This window comes from Octopus sinensis, linkage group LG17, assembly GCF_006345805.1.
Source record: "Octopus sinensis linkage group LG17, ASM634580v1, whole genome shotgun sequence".
Taxonomy (NCBI): domain Eukaryota; kingdom Metazoa; phylum Mollusca; class Cephalopoda; order Octopoda; family Octopodidae; genus Octopus; species Octopus sinensis.
Window position 1 is genome coordinate 40,195,037 of NC_043013.1, and position 13,555 is coordinate 40,208,591.

Genomic DNA, 13,555 nt, shown 5'->3' on the forward strand with positions numbered 1-13,555 from the left:
AACAACCAATCTCAACCAGTCGAGATTCACAGTGCGGGTTGTACTATTCACCCTTTCGATCGCTAAACTCGAAACGCAGCTTGTGAGACCTCCGTCCAAGGGATTTTTCTCAGTCATCATCTCACCTTTGAACCCCAATCCGTTGCAACGTTTCTCATCTACACTTGAGCAGACTGGATCAATGTGAAACGAGGTGCTTTGCTCAAAAGCACAACACGTAGTCGGCCTGCGAATTGAAACCACGATATCGCGATCGGGAGTACAACCCCTCTAAACACTAGGCCACGTGCCTTCACTTATTCCTTGGTTTCAATTTTTGGCACAAGGCCAGAAATTCCGAGGCGGTGTGGTGGGGAGGGATTCAATCCCGAAAGGATAAAAGGTATAGCCGACCTCCGCAGAATTTGAGTTCGGAACGTAAAGACGGCCGATGTGTCGCTAAGCATTTTGCCCGATGCGTTAATGAGTCTGCCAGCTCGATGCCTTTCCTTCACTTATTTATTATTAAATATTGATCTCAAATTTTGGCACAAGGCCAGCAAGTACGAGAGAGGGGATAAGTCGATTACATCGACCCAAGTACTCAACTGGTACTCATTTTATCGACCTCGAAATGATAAAAGGCAAAGTGGACTTCGGCGGAATTTGAATTCGGAACGCAAAGACGGACGAAATTGCCACTAAACATTTTACCCTGCATGCAAACGATTCTTATTTCTTTATTGCCCACAGGGGCTAAACATAGAAGGGTCAAACAAGGACAGACAAAGGGATTAAGTCGATTACATCGATCCCAGTGCGTAACTGGTACTTAATTTATCGACCCCGAAAGGATGAAACGCAAAGTCGACCTCAGAACGTAACGGCAGACGAAATTCCTAAGCATTTCGCCCGGCGTACTAACGTTTCTGCTAGCTCGCGGCCTTTCTGTCACTGATTTATTATTAACATTATAATTAAATGGTAAAATAATATTTTGCATACTAAAAATGACGTATTATTTAATGCATCAGCATTTAAATTAGCTTTTTGATTCGAGAATAAGTTTTTACAGGCAAAAAACTTAATTTTCTATAATCATTATTTTTCGAACCGATTGTTATAACTGCCCCGGTGGCACAATCGGTTAGCGCGCCGTACTTATAGACAGTACTTTTCTTGTGTTTCAAACCATAAGACGATAGTTATGCGGAGGTTGTGAGTTCGAACCTCACCCGGGGCACTATCTTTTTTTGTGCAGGCGTTGATGTTTAGTTACAGAGCTTGCTTCCCAACTATATAGTCTTGGTTTCGGTCCCACCGTTCGGCACTTTGGACAAATGTCTTCTACTATAGTCCCAGCCGATCAAAGCCTTGTAAGCGGGCTTGATAGACAGAAACGGAAAGAAGCCCGTTGTCTATTTGTGTGTATGTGTGTCTTTATGTTTGTCCCCCACTACCGCTTGAAAACCGGTGTTGGTTAGTTTACACCCCCGTAACTTAAAGGTTCGATACAAGAGACCGATAGAATAAGTACTGGGATTGATTTGTTCGACCAAACCACTTTGATTGACTGAATATTTTCATGGATCCCTTGAGCAAATAATCAATGAAATTAAACCAAATTAAAACAGACCAAATTTAATTAAACATCAAATAATTTAACCCAACAGTAAAACTAAACTAAGTAAATACAAGTACACAACTGATAAACCCTAACGTCTAATACTGTTGTAATATAGGACAGAGTTGAGTTCAAATTCCGCCGAGGTCGACTTTGCCTTTCATCCTTTTGGGGTCGATAAATTAAGTACCAGTTGCGTACTGGGGTCGATCTAAGCAACTGGCCCCCTCCCCAAAAATTTTTGGCCTTGTGCCTAGAGTAGAAAAGAATATATTACAGAGTGAAGGCGCGTGGCTTAGTGGTTAGGGTATTCGGTTCAAAGTTGTAAGGTCGTGAGTTCGATGCCTAGCGTTGCATTATGTCCTTGAACAAGACACTTTATTTCACGTTGCTGCAATTCACTCATCTGGCAAAAATGAGTAGTACCTGTAGTTCAAAGGGGCAGCTTTGTCACACTCTGTGTCATGCTGAATTTCCCTGAGAACTACGTTAAGGGTACGCATGCCTGTGGAATACTCGGTCACTTGCACGTTAATTTCACGAACAGGCTGTTCTGTTGATCGGATCAACTGGAACTCTCGTCGTCGTAACCGACGGAGTACAGTTAATATATGACAGATGATTCCACCGAGGTCGGCTTTGCTTTTCATCCTTTCGGGGTCTATAAATTAAGTACCAGCTGCGTGCTGGGGTCGATCTAATCGACTGGTCCCCTCCCCCAAAATTTCGGGCCTTGTGCCTAGAGTAGAAAAGAATATATGACAGATGATTTTTCTGTGGACCACAAGAAATTCAGTCATGGACTCCCAAATGTCCAATGGTCATTAGTTGAGAACCACTATGTTAGAAATTATTCAACCACATCAGTTCCTCCTGTTGGAGTAAAGGCCGGCAAAGTGATTGATATTGATCCCTCAAAGTCGATGTAGCTATTTAAGGAATCGATAGACATTAAATATTCTGAATATATCAATATAAAATGATTAAATTTATATTGTTCTTTATTAATTTCGTTAAGTATTTTCATAAAATTTCTTTGAATATTTCTCCTTAAAAAGCGGTAATGACACAAAAGAATGAGAAATATTTTTATAAATTGTATTTTAATTTAGAAATTTATGGTGGGAGCTGATTATAATTAACACCATGAGTGAGTCGATAATAAGTTTATCGATCCCTGAGTTAGACGTTCATCACTCAAGCATTAATTACTTAAAAAAGGGGATACAAACATTATATAGTGAGGAAAAAAATGTTAATTAACTGTGATTATGGTAATTGTGATAGGTGGCGAATTGGCAGAAACGCTAGAACATTCGGACGAATACCAAGTGGTATTTATTGCAGTTTCTTGTGTGCTTGTTTCAAATCCTGTCAAAGTTATCCTTCCGGGGTCGATTAATAAGTTATCGCGGTGTTTGTTTCCGGTTTCTTGCTTTCTGAGTTTAAATCCTGTCGAGGTCAATTTTGCCTTTCTCTCCTTCCAGGGTCGATAAATAAAGTATCAGTCTTAAGTAGTGAACTGGCAGAGTCTTTTCAGTGTCGAAAGGAATGCTTTGCCATCTATGTCCTGTCTTTTTGTGTCCTAAGTTCAAATTTAGATGGTAGACTTAATTCATCTTCCGAATTAACACCACCGCCTGGTCCTCGCCTACCTTTAGCAGAACGTAATCTGTTCGAGTTTCGTCTCTGGTTTAAGGATATCGTCCTCTCTCCGCCACTTCGCCTGTCATACAGGCCCAGTAAAACATCATGGGCACTGCTCTTACATCGTGACTAAACGATAAAGCAACATCAGTCATGAGGGGAGGTGGATCAATGATTTAATTTACAAATTCTGTTCAAGAATGGTAAGGGGAAACAATCCCGGATTTTAAAATAATCGATATTAATCAAAAATAGATTGTATTAAGGGACTGAATGTGATTTTCGATAATACGGTAACAACTCTTGACATATTTCGGCCTTATTAGACCTAATGTTGTTTGTTCCTTCTCATGCCATGCCTGGTTCATAAGGGCTGGCTTCCCGGTTTCATTGGCGTATAGGTTCCCCACCTGGACGGGACGCCGGTCCGTCGCAGGTGAGCTGCTAGATGCAGGAGGAAAGAGTGAAAGAAAGTTGTAGCGAAATATTCAGCAGAAATTCGCCATTACCTTCTGCCGGAGCCGCGTGGAACTTAGGTGTTTCGCTCATAAACACACACGTCACCCACTCTGAGATTCGAACCCACGATCCGTGACCGCGAGCCCGCTGCTCTAACTACTAGGCCATGTGCCTCCACATTAGACCTAATGGGACATGGATAATTATCACTACAAGAACTTAGCATGACAGGAAAAATGCAGAGCATCATTTCCGTGGTAAATTGGTGTTAAACTAAAAATCAAACAGAAATTAAATGTGTCCGAAGATCCAGATTCTACAATGAGGGACACCAAACTCGTTAAATTCCATTTATTTTAGTGTCCTAACATTTGATTTTTTTTTTCTTACTTGCTTTACGTTCCATGCTATAGAAGATTCTATTGAATCGAGTGAACTCTCCTCTTTTATTTATTCTTATTCTTTTCAAGTTTTCAATGCACCAAATGCCAGAATCATAGATGGAAAATGGCAACAAACTGTGACATAATCAGCAACTCTCCTCCCCAAAATTTCAGACTTTGTTTATGTGTTAAAAGTTATTTTTATTTATATTTTGGGTCTGTTTTTTGGGGGGTTTTTTGCGGAGAGGATGGTTTATTTATAACTATGTCGCAGGGTTCGGTTATAATAGCACGACTTGCTAGAATTAGATGCTAAATCTTTTCTAGATCAACTTCATCTACTGTGTTGAGAGAGAGAGAGGCGGGGGGAGATTAAAAAATGAATCCTTAAATGAGGCATACAAGCCAGATCTGTAGTATTTAGTTTCACAGCCTGACTTCAAATTCCGCCGAGATTAACTTTGCTTTCATTCATCGGGGTTCAATAAAATGAAATACTGGTCAAATACTGGAGTTGATTTAATATTCTTCCGCAGCATCCTACATTTGAATAGAATGATAAAAGAAGATGAAAGACTGAAGTGGTCGAACGTGGATATATCGACAGATTAAGCCCAAAGCAGCAGCCAACATTGTTGGCATTAGAGAAATACGGTTTCATGAGTAGCAAGATCTACGAACGGAAATTAAAGTCTGAAGGTGACGGAAATTATAATACATAATTACAGAGTGAATTGCATGAAAAATTTTGTAAATACCATCTTTAAAGATTTTCAGTGAAATTCTTTATTTTACGGTATCTCAATTCGTATACATGTCTGTAATATTAATCTGTTTGTCACATCATGTGTTCGAGTGTTACGCATTTAAACAACTTCAGTTATGGAAAGAAATCGAAGACACAACCGAAATCTTTAACATGATGAAATAAGTTTGAGTGTGGTACGTTCAACAATCTTTAACTATGGGACAATATCAAAGACATAATCGGAAATTTTAGCATAAGCAAAACAGCTTGCATGTTGTTCCTCATAGAAGTATAACTATGAGACGTAACTGGGGACATAATCGAAATTTTTAACATGAAACCAAGCTATGTAGATCTTGAAAACATTTATAGAACGTGGAATTTTCAAGGGTCCCGCAACTTCAGGGTTACCAGTTAGGATAATAATGTGGTCTTGTGATACCTCTGTTTACATTGAACTGTATTAATGTTACATTTTCAAACGAACAAATGTTTCAAGTCTATTTTATATTTTTGCAATTAAAAGAATATATTTCTTTATACACTTCTAAACTTTGAAGAAACCATTTCGTAAATTTTAATTGTATCAAACAATATATGTTTTGCGCTAAATACTGGCTAACACATTTATCATGGTGAGTCAAAAGACAATTTAATTAATGACCATGCTTATTAAAAACTGCAAGGGAGACAAAACCCAAATTTACATTTATTAAAATTTTAGCCACCTTCACCTATGTGTGTGGGTGGGTGTGCGTGCGTGCGTGCGTAAGTTATGTATGTATATGCATATATATACATATGTCTGTATGTATATGTGTGTATAGATAGATAGATAGATAGATAGATAGATAGATAGATAGACAGACAGACAGACAGACAGACGGACGGACGGACGGACGGACGGACAGACAGACAGACAGGCAGACAGGCAGGCAGGCAGACAGGCAGACAGACAGGCAGGCAGGCAGGCAGGCGGACGGACAGACAGACAGACGGACAGACAGACAGACAGACAGACAGACAGACAGACAGACAGATAGATAGATAGATAGATAGATAGATAGATAGATAGATAGATAGATAGATAGATAGATAGATAGATAGATAGATAGATGCGTGTGTAGGTGTGTGTATGTGTTTATGCGTGTATGTATGTATGTATGTATGTATGTATGTATGTATGTATGTATGTATGTATGTATGTTCGTATGAATGATTGAACGAGTAAATGAATGAAAGAATAAATGAACGACCGATTAAACGAACTAATGAAAGAATGACTGCACGAACGAATGAATATTCTATCCTCATGGGTGAAAGTCAAGGGCCTCAGACGCCGGCAAACCATTCATTTTCATGCTCTCTTCGTGATGAATACAGTCGGGAAGCCATCAGTTCTCTTCCCACCCGATTTACTATCACTTTTATCGTTTCGCAGGCACTCACAGGCAGTATCGCTAAAGCACCCTTGGAAGTTTCCCAGGAATCCCTCGGTCCCCAATCTTAATCTAGCTATGATGTCGTTGTGATAAGCAGGGGCCTAATGCATTACTTTACATGGGGCCTAGAATGATGTCCTAGAAAGCCCTATTCACAGTGATTGCGTATATTCAACGTTGTCCTTCTGTATGTCCGGCTGTTTTCCGAGGTTACTGAAACCACAATGCCAGCTCTGTTCTACTTTCGGTTTAGCTATGGACACAGTTGTACCTTCTCCTAGAGAAATACTTCAACAAAAGCTAAGGGGTAGCTCTTTCCAAATGGTCCTAACGCATGCCTGACACAAACCCCAAAATTGTAAATTGCCACTAAGCATTCGTTAGGTTCATCTGTCCTTTTAACAGGTCTTGTTTCTGCTCTGTTGGATTTCCACCAGGGAAATCTAATCGGAGCCGGACTAAATGTTACTAATAGCACTTGTAGAGAAATATTTATAGCCTAGAATTATTTGCATAGTTAAAACGAAAATCCACTAAGAGAAATAACTCAGAGTGGACTTGAAAGAATATTTCTCAGTTATTCTCTCCCCTACACGAAGTGACTGAGCTACCCCCATATACGAGGTGGTGTTGAAAAGTTCCTGGCTTTGGGTAAAAGAAAATACAGAGGGGTCGGTTAATTATGATTTTATTCAACATACTCTCAGATTCACACATTTATTGCAGCAGTCCTTCGGTTTTTCTAAGCCGTGTAAAAGAACTTGTAAATTTGGGCCTCCATCCAGGCCTTTTGCGACACCCTTAAAGTCAGGAACTTTCCACTGTGTCAGTGTGTATATACTCTGTGTGTGTGTGTGTGTGTGTGTGTGTGTGTGTGTGTGTGTGTGTGTGTGTATGTATGTATGTATGCACAATGAGTTGGTGAGAGTCAAATAAGCTCAGTATAGAAAATAGAGTAGTGCTCAAACGAATGTGAACTTAATTCCGCCTGCTTAAGAATTTCCTTTGCATAGAGCCGCACAGCTTTTGCCATCTGTATTTTCCTTAGCTTCAAGCAAATCTCTATCTATCTATCTATCTATCTATCTATCTATCTATCTATCTATCTATCTATCTATCTGTCTGTCTGTCTATCTATCTATCTATATTTATCTATTTATCTCTATCTCGTTCCAAAACCTTTGTGTGTGTGTGTTGTGTGTGTGTGTGTGTGGTGTGTGTGTGGTGTGTGTGTGTGTGGTGTGTGTGTATGTATGTATGCACAATGAGTTGGTGAGAGTCAAATAAGCTCAGTATAGAAAATAGAGTAGTGCTCAAACGAATGTGAACTTAATTCCGCCTGCTTAAGAATTTCCTTTGCATAGAGCCGCACAGCTTTTGCCATCTGTATTTTCCTTAGCTTCAAGCAAATCTCTATCTATCTATCTATCTATCTATATCTATCTATCTATCTGTCTGTCTGTCTATCTATCTATCTATATTTATCTATTTATCTCTATCTCGTTCCAAAACCTTTGTGTGTGTGTGTGTGTGTGTGTGTGTGTGTGTGTGTGTGTGTGTGTGTGTGTGTGTGTGTGTGTGTGTGTGTGTGTGTGTGTGTGTGTGTGTGTGTGTGTGTGTGCTTCACAGTGATTTGGTTCCTAATTCCATAAGGTCAAGCCACTGAGTAGAGAGAAAGGTCAGGAAATTTCTAAAGAATAGATGGGTAACATTCATGCTTTCCTAACAACTTAAGTGAAGTGAAATAAAATTAGAAATTGAAACCTTGTTACACTTTCCAGTAGTTTGCGATTTATCACAAATTTTATAACATAGCGCCACTTTAAGAGAAAAAAACAGCTATTGAAATTAAATTATAAGCTATATTAATAACAATAAAGAAGGCAGCGAGCTGGCAGACTGGAGCGCGTCGGACAAAATGCATAACTATATTTCTTCCGACTTTTTACGTTCTAAGCTCAAATCCCATCGCGGTTGACTATGCCTGTCATACATTCAGGGTCGATACAATAACTAATCAAATATTTGAGTAGATGAAATTAATATTTCTCAGACATTCTCTCCCATACGCAAAGTAAATGAAATAATCCCACATACGAGGTGTGCTGAAAAGTTCCTGGCTTTGACTAAAAGAAAATACAGGAGGACCGGTTAATTACGATTTTATCCGACATATTCCCCTCTCAGATTTACACGCTTATTGCAGCGGTCTTGCAGCTCTCCTCAAAATCGTTGGCCTTGTGCTAAAATATGATGATTCTGCAATTTCTTGCTCAACGACCTGCACAGATGATTTCTTTATAGCAATCAAATGTTCGTGCGGCACATTAGCTCACTTTCTCTCTCCATCAAATCGATGTTGCCTGGACAGGTGTACGGTGTACCACGTGTCAGGTGGGGAAATGATCGCAGAATACCATGAGATGAAGTGTTTTGCTCAAGACCACAACGCACCACTCGGTCAGGAATTGAAACCACGATCTTGCAGGTCATGAGTGCAACACCCTCAAGGGCCCGGGAACAAGGAGTGCAGCGGGTACACCTGCACCCCTTGGAATTTTCAGGTGGTGCAAGATCAAAATTTGCCCCCCCTACATAATTTTACCAGTTTCAGAAAATAATGTCTAAAAAATTATCTATATAAGATGCTTGAAGCTAGATTTCGTTTCAAAGCAGAAACAAAGAACAAAAATAAATAAATAAATAAATAAAAGTGATGAAGCTGGGCTCAAAATTTCCAAGGGAATTTATGACTAACCAACTTCTGAAGCAAAGTAGCGTCAAAATAATAAGTATGTGACAACAACAACAGTAGCAGCAAACAACAAGAACAACAACATGACCAGCATCTACGGCTACTCTTCAATACATAGCATTACTTGGATTCTTGAAGACAGCTCTATTGTGACAAAAATAACTCAAAAATCTTGCCATGCTGAAAATGTGTGAAGGTTCTTGTCCTCTCTCAGTCTGTCACCTCTCTCAAGTTCTTTGTAGTTGATGTTGCTAAAGACTAACGACATGGTTGAATGGATTCGACTGTTTGACCTCAGCCTAAAAATAAAAGCCCTTTAAAAATTCTTTCAGTCATATCGGTTTTCTTATTTAGGTTGTTAGGCCCAAAGTTTGACAAGGGAACAAAATGATTTATTTTTATCTTTAATATTTAATGCTCATTGTTAAATGCTTCGATACTTATTGCTCATTCGAAATACTAGTCCAGTTTAATAAAAAAAAAATTGAAAGGAAACATTTAACTACAAATGATTGCAGATCAACCCCGAAATTACCTAATTTGCATAGAAATGTATTCGACAATTTCAGATTAATTTATATAAAAAGGAAATGATATTAAAAGCATTACCTACCGTCATCCTGAGGCGGTTAACCACGAAGATCACTTCAGAGGTGCTTTTTTTTGCTCATAAGTCTAACCCTAGCTGAGGCCAGCACACAGGTTAATATGCTTTTAACAGGGGTCTTTAATTTTACTAATCTTAGCTGGTCCGAGGATTATATCCAGCCTGGAACTAAGCAACTGAAGTGGAGGGATATGAACCCTTTCCTCGATACAACAAAAGACTTTCCCATACAACAAATTATTACCCGTTCAATTAGGGGAAAATAGCATAGTCGACTTTGTTTTTATTCACAATGTTCAGGTCATTCCCACAGCTATTTCCAACCAAAGCATTATACAATTATCTGTATATGGTACAAAGAAATATCCGACTCGCAGCATGGATTTCTACCCTGAAGATCTTGCCTAACAAATCTTCTCCTTCTTGAAGAATGGATTACAAGGACCATGGATGAAAATGACTTGGTGTGCGTGGTATTTTTGGACTTCGCAAAGGCGTTTGACTCCGTTAATCACTGACTTCTCTTGCGCAAACTTCGAGCATTCAAGAATCATCCATTGGTGACTTTGTAGATTTCTTCCTTCCTGAGCTACCGAACCTTTTGGGTGCAGATAAATGGAGATCTCTCTGCGGAGACGAATGCATGCAGCGGCGTTCCCCGGGGTCGGTGCTGGGGCCAATACTTTTCTTTCTCTATATCAACGGCCTGCCAGATCTTCTAGATGGAAGAGTTCTCCTATTTGCAGACGACGTCAAACTTGTCTCACCTAGGAATCAATACGACATGCTCCAATCGTCGCTGAACCGAGCTTGGAATTGGGCGGAAGAATGGAATCTGAACTTGAAAGCCTCAACATGCAGCCATTTGCCAATAGGTTCACCTCCAAACTCTCCCTTGACTATTGGCCACAAACATCAACATCTGAAGATGATCACTGAAGAAAAGGATCTCGGAATAATGAGCGATACTACTTTCAAACTACCACGGCAGAGTATCGAGGCGGCGAACAAAGCCAGAAGGAATCTTTTCCTCATCTACTGATCTTTTGCCAACCTTTCAATGGACGTCTTTTGGCCTGTATATATCACTCTAGTTCGACCCATCCTCGAATATTACATCCATACCTCAAACTCATATCTCCAGAAAGACATTCAGCACCTGGAACGGGTTCAGCACTTGGCCACCCGAATGGGCGCGGGCTTGTCTAAGCTTGCGTAAGAGGAACATCTCCAATGGCTGGCATTGCCTTCACTCAAACGACGGAGGATGCAGGGAGATCTCATCCGACTTTCAACATCTTCAACGGACATGTAAACCTACCATTTGCGGAGATTTTCACCCCTGCGCCGGATAGAGGTCTTCGTGGGCATGATCGCAAACTCTATCCCCGACACTTTCGTTTCAACAGGCGGAAGGCCGCATTCTCTGTCCGTATCGCAGCCCCGTGCATAATCCAAGCAAATTCTTTGATCCCACTACTCAAGTGCAGAGACACAACTTAAAATTAATATCATGGAAGTTGATATACTTGCGGCTATTAATGATTTAGACCCAAACCCAGCATCTGTACCAAATAGTATTCCCGTTATATTGCTAAAAAACGTGCAAAAACCACCTCATTAAATCATTAAAGGTACTATTTCAAAAGTCGCCAGATACCGCCATATTCCCGAGACTATTGAAAGAAGCTATAATAAAACCTATATAGTTACAAAGAAGGTAGCAGTGCTGAAGCTAAAAATTACAGACCTGTTTCTCTCACGTCTTACGCGTCTAAAATTATCCAATGCCTTGTCCGAAGACAAAAAGTAATAACATACCTGGAGGAAAACAACTTAGATGACACTCGGTATAGGTTTCGGACTGAACGAAGTTGCTTGTCACAATTCTTACAGCATCATAACACTACCTTTAATAATCTCTTAAGGGGAAAGATCATTGACTGTTAAAACCTTGATATTGTTAAGGCGTTTGACAAGACTGATCATGGAATCATCTTTCATAATTTATGAAATCTTGGTATCACAGGAAAAGTCGGAGAATGGTTCTTTAACTCCCTATACGGTAGGAGTCAACCTATTACTGCAAATGGATTTCTCTCCAGGTTACCTGTAATACGTTGTATACATCAGGGAATGAATTACACAAGAATATCGATGGCTAGGAGCTAAACCAGAAAAAATACGAAAATTAGTACATCAAAATTTCAGCTTCTTCATTACAAACGAATTCACCCAAACCGCAATATTTGACACAAGGTAACATAATGATTCAGAGCACTAATGACATACAGGACTTAGGAATAATCATGTCAAATGATGCATTTTCCATCAGCCATATTATCAAACTAACTTAAATGCAGCAAACTCATAGGCTGCATCCTACGAACATTCATGACAAGGGAACCGGTAGTTAGTTTTATTTTTAGGGAAAACCCTAGTTCTGAGCAGTTTATATTACTGCTTACAATTTTAATCTTCTAACTCATCCGGTCTCATAGAAGAAATTGAAGGGTTACAAGGAATGTTCACTGGTAAAATACCTTCAGTTAAAAGTCTTATTTACCGAGAATGTCTGAAAGCGCTGAGTCTCTTGACACCAAAGAGAAATATATACTATCACATTCATATGGAAAATTGTTGGGGGACATATGGCGTAGTGGTTAAGGGCGCGGGCTACTAACCCCAAGATTCCAAGTTCGATTCCAAGCAGTGATCTGAACACTAACAACAACAACAATAACAACATCAACAATAATAATAACATCGAAAAATACCTTAGGAATGAGAACACAGGTTCGAAATTTCCCCAAGACACCTGAAGAAGGCTGGAGAGTATATCAGCCGAAACGTTGTGTTAACAACAAACAAGATGAGGACAAATATCCATCGAATGTAAATAATGTATATAATTCCTCATCTCTTAAATATAGAAGTGTGGAGGGACATGTTCCAAACTTCGGCACTGGAGAGAGTTTTAATGCACGAACATTTATATACTCTAAGCTTGCAAATATACTACGTTCGAAATCATGGGCTAAAATACTCTATTGTAACAATCTAATATTTAGAGTTCTCTCAACTGTTCAACTACCGATCTAAATTAAAAGAAATATAAAAGAGACTTGTACTGTAACATTAAAAAACACTCCAAAAACTCATTAGATGAACTCTTAACAATACCTTAGAAGTCAACCATTCAAGGATGATGCATTCAGAGGAGAACAGCTATTAGAAAACTCAATCATAGACCACCTTCCAGTCAAGAAGCAACAACAAAACCTAATTGAAAATACATTAAGGTGGTGTTCCAGAATGGCTGCAGTGCTATCATTAAAAGGATATGAGTACGCACACACACACACACACAGAGGCGCGCGTGCGTGTGTGTGAGTTTGTATGTGAGCTGATGTGTGATTCATCTTGTATCAATATTGTACCAGACAGAAGGCGATGAGTTGGCAGAGACGTTAGCATGCCGGGCGAAATGCTTAATGGTATTTCGTCTGCCGTTACGTTCTGAGTTCAAATTCTGCCGAGGTCGACTTTGCCTTTCATCCTCGGGGTCGATAAACTAAGTACCAGTTGCGTACTGGGGCCGATCTAATCGTCTGGTCCCCTCCCAAAATCTTTTGGGCCTTGTGCCTCGAGTAGAAGAGAACTTACTACCAGACGGCAGTCTTCAGTAATTATTCCCGAAGGTACCATGACCACAATCTTTTATATCAATGCTGAATACGTGTGTGTGTATATATATATGTGTGTGTGTGTGTTGTGTGTGTGTGTGTGTATAAATCAGGCTGAAACCAGGTACAGTTCCGAGGATGTTCCAACTTCCTGGAAAATTGGTCGAAAACTCCCTGGAAAGTTCCGCGGATTTCATGGAAAGTTCCAGTGATTTCGTGGAAAGT

General features: G+C 39.6%; 1 non-coding gene across 1 annotated transcript; it reads left to right on the forward strand.

The window, feature by feature from the left end:
- The first annotated feature begins 1,107 nt into the window (after nucleotides 1–1,107).
- On the forward strand, nucleotides 1,108–1,222 carry Trnai-uau. The gene is made up of 2 exons: nucleotides 1,108–1,145; nucleotides 1,187–1,222. It is a non-coding gene; the product is annotated as a tRNA-Ile (tRNA).
- The last annotated feature ends 12,333 nt before the right edge of the window (nucleotides 1,223–13,555 follow it).